The following is a 7,242-nucleotide window of genomic DNA, read 5'->3' on the forward strand; positions in this document are numbered from 1 at the left end:
GTAGCTCCCTTCCCACCTCACTCTGTCCCATTAAGCTACCCGGAATGGTTTGTTTGCATGCTTATTGCCTGTCCCCTCCTTGCAGCAAACCTGACTCAAATCCACTCTGGCCACTGGGTTTTGCTGATTCACCCCAAAGGCTCCTTCATGCTCACCACCGCTTCATGTTCTTTCATCGCTAGGGTGATGTAACCTGGTTTGTTCACTCTGGGTTTGTGCTGGGTTTTCCTCAGTAATTATTAATGGTGCTCCTGTGTATTCCAATTTGGACAATAAGTTCTATAATCACTATATTTATAGCCCCATATCATAGCCATTTATAATGTCTTATTTCTAGGCTCATTGAGGACAGGAGCAAAGTCAGTTCATATTTCTTTCTTCAACAGCACCTAGAAAGGTATTTTGCGTAAATTGAGTAGATGCTCAGGAAGTGTTTGTTGAATAGGATCACACAATACATTAAAATGAGATAATGTATGTGAAGAGTCTAGCACAATATGTTAAGTGTGTTAAGTTAAAAAAAGTTCGGTAAGTGTCACTTTCCCTTGCCCCAGATGACTCCAAATATCATGTCTCCCAAGCTGTTTGTTTATACACCATGCCGCATGGTTTGGTACTGAAGTACACATTGGCTAGTTTGCTTTGAGTTTTTTGTGGTCTTATTTCTTCTACTAGATTGGAAGCTCTTTGAGGCAAGTATCATGTCTAATAATTCTCCACTCCACATAGCAGAACTAATTCATATTTATAAACTGACTGATATTGAGATATTTAATACTTATTGGCTGGTTAATTGGCAGGAAAGAGTGAAATGACAATGGCAGGAAAGATCAGGTTAGGTGCCTACTGTGGGACAAGGGTCAAAGATCACCTTCCCTATGTGTAGATGCATTCCTTTGTTCTTCCAGTCAGCAAAAGTAGGAGCTTCAGGGATCTCCACTCTTAGCGTTTTCAGTATCTAAAAGGATACAGGTTCAAATGATCAATAAATGTTTACGCAAAAGTAAAGTGTCTTTTGGAAGTAGGAGAAGAATGAAAACTATGCAAAGTGTTGAGATCTGACTTTGGAATAAGGTGACTTGGGCTTGAATTCCTAAGCTATTTAACTTCCCTAAACTTGTTTCTCATCTGTAAAATGAGGATGATACATCTGCCTCTGGGGAGATTTTAAGAAGAGTTAATAAGAAATACATGTTAAATGAAGAGCATAGGGCCTGACTCATTGCAAGCCTCAATAAACAATAGCTATTTTTATAGAGGGTAACCTAGGTAGCTTCAAAGCCTGTTTTGTTGCTAAAGGTAGGGTAGTTAAACATATAATGGTTATTTAATTTTTAGTTAAATCTTGTTCAGTAACAAGCTGTAATTCTTTACTTGTCACACTTTTGTTCATTCTTCATTTATTCTATGACAGGTATACAATAAATGCTTATAAGTGTTGTTGAATGAATAATACAGTAATAATAAGTAATTTGGGGGAAATTAGGATTTTATGGAGATATGCCCTCCATGATATCTCTGAATCATTTGGTATCAGAGTTAACTTGGTTGTAGGTGTTTGCCTTCTGCAAGGATTGGATCTATCTATGCCTTATTCTTCTTTGTTATGTCCAACACCTGCACATGGCCTGGCATTTGGTAGGTGCTCAGTTAATGTTTATTAAATGGGCTCTTGAATCAAGTGCACCTTCCCTTTAGTCTTCTCTTCAAAATTCATCCTTCCAAAAGACCTACACATTATCTCAATCTCTGCTTCCTCATCTCAGATCTTTCCCTCATCTCCCATATCCAATCCATCACCTAGTCCTACGGATTCAACCTCTAAAACAGTTCCTGAATCTGTCCTCTCCCTATTACCCCACAGCCCCATAAAGGGGAGCGCATATCCCCATAAAATCTTAACCAGCATGTCTTTCATTGGTCTGCTTACTACTGTAGTGTCCTAACTTGGGATCCCTACTTACTCCCCTGGCCTTACCCCAACCTCCTATTGGGAGTGCTCAGCGCAGCACACCCCACCCTGCATTTTCAGCGGCTCCCCGGTGAGCTGTGAGTGTGCTCCAAATGCCCTCCTTGGTCTACAGGGACCCACAGCACCTGAGGCTCATCCCCTCTGACCTCAGCTCATGTCACTGTCCTCGGTGCTCACGCCACTCCAGCCGCAATGGCCCCTTTGGAGATCAGCTTCATCTTCCCCACCTCGAGGGTTTGTACTTCCTGTTTGACGGATCTGATGCGCTCTCCCCGCTCGTCCCCCAGCCGGATCCTTGCCTTTCCGCAAAGACCCCACTCCCCGCACACATACAACGCTCTGTCCTTTCTCACAGGATCCGGTTTATTTTCTTCATAATCCTTATCATAGCTCTGATTATTTTATTTCTTCATTTGCTGGCTTGTTTACTGTATGTCTCCTATTAGAAAATAAACTTCAGGAGACCTGGCACCATGTATATTTTGTTTTCTGATGTATCCCAAGTGCCTAGTACTGTCCCTAGGGCAAAGAATATACCAAATAAACTTTTACAAATAACACATGAATGGAATGACTACCCTCACCATCTTTAACTGCGTACTGTCCAGCTCTTCTGATTGCTTCCTTTTAATTTGCAAATAGGTATAAGACTCCCCAGTCTAAAGACACCTTCCCTAGACTTTGTCTTCCCCGTGCAGCTGCTGCCCCTGTCTTCTTCCCTGGCACTGCCAAAGAGTAGCTTGTCTGTTTAGACTTCATCCACTCCCACTCTCTGAACCAGCTCTCATTAGTGTCATCAATGACCTCTTTATTGTTAAGTCCAAGGACATATGCTCCAGTTCTCAGCCTACTTGACCCTTCCGCAGCCACATTTCCTCAATTTTGTTCTGCAAAACACTAGTCTCTTGAGCTGCTCTGGGGAAAAATATGTGTTCGTGGTCCTCCTATTAGACACTTTTGTAGTATGCTGTGCTTCAACTGTGCGGCATTTAGCACAGTTGCAGTTAATTAATTTGTCTGATTAGTTAATGTCTGACTTTCCTGAGGAATGTATGTTCTTGAGGGCAGCAGTGCTGTCGGCTTTGTTACTGCCATAGGCCCATAGTTCCAGCACATAAAAGACGTTTAAAGTATGTTGAACTGAATGAATGAATGCATGTCTATGTTTCTCTTTGGGAAATTTACAATGTGAATTAATATATTAAAGGTAAAATCCTAGACGAAATAAATTTGTTCAAATTTGTTTACCATAGGATTTTCCAAACTCGATGGCCAAAAGCCCTCTTCGATCTCTCACTCCCAGGAGAATCCCCCAACCTCGTGGGGGATTTTATGAAACTCACATGTTACTCTCCAGCATTTGATGTTGTTGAGTACCCACTATTTTTCCGTATTTTCCTTCCTTGGCTCCCAAGATTCCATTCTTCCTGTTCTCTTCCGTCCTTTGGAGATTGTCTCACCCGCAATCATGGGATCACCAGGCATTAGTGTGTTGACAGCCACCAAGATGCATAGCCCCCAGACTTCTGTCCCCATTTAGTGACTGCTTACACCTATTCCAGCAGCCTCACTAGCCTTTCATTCAGACTGTGTCATTCTGACCATGTTCTGACCCCCCTCCCCAACCTCCCTATTGTGTATCTTGCTTATGGTGACCACCACTCATTTAAACCAGAAAACTAGAGGTTGTATCCTTTGTTCCTTATACTATCTTACAACTCTGAATTGAGATAATCAACTTTATTTCAGAAATATTGTTTACAACTTAGCTCTTTTGTCTATTCCCACTTCCAGCATCTTGATAAACACATTCGCTATCATTGCCTGCATTATTGCAGTAGATCTCAAAATGGTCTCTCATACACCAGTCTTCTCCCCATTCTAATCCACCCTTCACGCTGCTTTCAGAACTGGTTTCTTAAAAGAAATTTGTCCAAATCCCTCCATCAGCTTGAAGATCTGCCAGTTCTTCTGTACCATACCTATTTTACTACAGAGTAAAAGCCAAGCTTCAAAGACTGGCACACGAGACACCTCTCCCCACCTCTCCTCTCTTTTGAGATCCTCTCTCCCTCCCTCCTTTATGTCTCACACGTACAGACCTTCAGGTCAGTTTAATAAACGTTAAATTAAATATAATAAATAATTTTAATATAAATTCAGTTTAATAAGCACATATATACACTGTGTGCCAAGCACTATATTTGACTCTGGGGGAGCAAATATGAATGAAAACAGACAGCTAGCTGCAAGTTTAGATTTTAGCAATAGCAAAGATAGACATATGAGCAAAATAACATAATGATGCATTCTATGATGAAAATATGTACTAAGTTTCTTTTGAAAAAAAGGAAGAAAAATGTGTACTAAGTCTAGAAGAAGTACTGAGGGAGTAGAGAATTCTGCAAGGCCATCAGGGACAGTGTTTCAGGGAACTTCAAGGTGAAATTCTGAGCAGGAGTTTGAAGATTGAACGGGAATTGATCAAGTAGACCAAGGATGGGAAAGCATTACTGGGAGAATCAAAAGCAGGTTGCCTAAGATGGGAAGCGGGGTCCCACAAGTAGCTTAGGTATATAGGAGCGTGTTGGAGAGAGAAATGGCAATATCTGAGGCTGGAGAGCCAATCAGGAGTCACTCATAAAAACCAAAGGCATTGAATTTTGTACATTATCCTATAGATGAAGGGGAACCATTGCAGATTTTGAAATGAAGGTGACTTAATGGGACTTTAGGAATATTACTCCAACAGTCAAATAGAGATGGATTTTAGAGGGTCAAGGTCAGTTAGGAGGTCCCTCATCATCTCTTGCTTAGACTATTGAAAACACCTCCTAACTGGTCTCCTTGGTCCCTCTAGTCCATCCCCTACCTAGCATGAGGGTTGAAGAGAGCAGATTTAGGGGGTTAATAGTAAGTTAAATGACAGGACATGGGGAGAGACTGGATCTGGGGAAGGTGGAAAGAATGAAATCCAGGTGTCTAGGCTTGTGGAGTTGATAAGGTTGGAGGCGACAGTCACTATCAGACTCTAAGAGGGCGATCAGGTTTCACGGTGGAGATGGTAAGTAATACTTTTGAGATGCCTCTTTGGCAGTGTCTTAATCAGTTCCAGCTACTATAACAAAATCTCCTGGACTGAGTGACTCATCAATAGCAACTTATTTCTCATGGACTGGAAACTAGAAGTCTGAGATCAGGGGGCCAGCACAGTCAGGTTCTGGTGACAGCTCTCTTCTGGCTTGCTGATCGCCAACTTCTCATTGTATCCTCACCCGGAGGAAAAGAAAGCTAGCCAGCTCCCTGGCATTATCTTATAAGGGCACTAATGCCAATCATGAGGGCTCTATCCTGTGACCTACTTACCTTCCAAAGGCCCTACTTCCAAATACCAGCACACTGCAATCGAGTTTGTACATATGAATTTGAGGGCACATGAACATTCAGTCTATCATAGGTGCCCACCTGGAGATAAGGGGCTGGAAGTCAGGGGGGAGGTCAGAAGTGGAGATAAGAAAGCTGTCTTTTTCATAGAGATGACAGTATAAACGACAGGCATGAACATGATCTCTCAGGAAAGATGGGTGGAACTGAGCAGGAGGAGAAAGAAGAGACTCAGGAAGAGCACAACAGGGGAGTCTGGTGGAGGAAGAAGACACAGCAAAAGAAGGTGGAGAAGAGGTGGCCAAGGATAACAAGGAGAAAGTGGGACCCAGCAGCCAAAGGAGAGAGGACTTCAAGAACCAATTCCCAGGACTCCTGTAAGATGAGGACTGAAAAGTACCCTGGAAAAGTACCTTGTAGTGGCAAGTGCAAGGTTATCGATAACCTTGGCCAAAGCGTTTCATGAGGACATACTTATACAAAAAAATTTGGGGTGTAGCAGATTTGCCTGGCTTCCTGTATTTTTCTTTGTTAAATCTGACAACCCTACCTGGAAGAAACTGTGGGATGCCACAAGAATGTTGCCCATCCTCCAAGGTTTGTGCACAACGGGGCATAAAAGAATGAGTGGTCTTCTTGCAAGGACACTGTGAGAGAGGGGATGGGTGTATCGGGAACCAGATCACAGTAGCAGTAACCTAAAGGATTGGGAGCACAGGTTTCAGGTGCAGACAGACAAACTTGTATCTGACTTCTGTTTGAACCCTGGATCTGTCACTTCAGAGCTATAGGACTTGGGGCAAAGAAAATGGGTGTTATAATCATAGAATCTATGTCCAGAGTTATTATGAGGACCCTTAGCCAGGGTCTGACCTCTCATAAGCTACCTAACAAATGCATGTATTAATTAAAAAATATTTATGGAGGGTTTCCTATGTGTTGAATACTGTGATATGTTCTGGGATATAGCAATAAATATGAGATCATAATATTTCATGATAAGTGCTATTACCCAGGATGTAGATAAGAGTTCCCAAGGAGAGCCAGCAGGAGGAGCACAGAACTGGCATGGCTTCCCTGTGGAAATTATGTCTTAATTGAGACCTAACGGGCGAGTCAGAATTAGCCAGATGAACGGGGAGGGGAGAATGAGAATAACATACGAGGAGCTTCAAGGCAAGATGGAACTTGGAAAATTTGAAGTGAAACAGTTCAGGCTGGCTGGAGAATAGAGTTTTAGGGAAAAGTGAGGATGGAGAGGGGTGAGCCCAGGCCTGGAAGAGTCTTGAAAGTCAGTTAAAGAGTTTGTATTTTAGCCCACAGCAAAGGAAAGTCATCAAAGCTGGTGTCAAAAGCTCAGATGCCATCGGGGCAGGGCAAGTGACCTTCATGAACACAGTGCAAGAGGGGACGGTGGGGCCTGAAAAGACTTCAAGAGTAGACACTCACCTGAAGGCATTCAAATTCAGATTTTAAAACTGTGATTCTGGGAAAGGGTTTTGGCAGTGGAGGACCAAGATCTCATCGGTATTTTAGAAAAAGAAATTAGGAGGCATGGACTGGAGCTGGACTAGAGGCAGGAAGACGAGAAGGTAATCGGGTGGCAAGCCTAGATCTGAGCTAGGATCAAGTGTGGACGGGGAGAAGTGGTGGATTCTAGAAATGTTCAGGAAGAATCCACAGGCCTTTGGGGATAAATTTTCTGGGAGGGTAAAGGACAAGTTATAGTTTCCTTATTATAACTGTTATTGTTGTTACTGCAAAGAGGATTCTGTGGGATACAGGGAAGGAGATGCCAAGAGGTCAGGGGTGAGAGGCGTCAAATGGGAGGAAGCACGGAGAAGCAGAGGGATGAGGGATCGAAAGGACTGGTGACTCAGAAGACC

Source organism: Manis pentadactyla, chromosome 13 (assembly GCF_030020395.1).
Source record: "Manis pentadactyla isolate mManPen7 chromosome 13, mManPen7.hap1, whole genome shotgun sequence".
NCBI classification, from domain to species: domain Eukaryota; kingdom Metazoa; phylum Chordata; class Mammalia; order Pholidota; family Manidae; genus Manis; species Manis pentadactyla.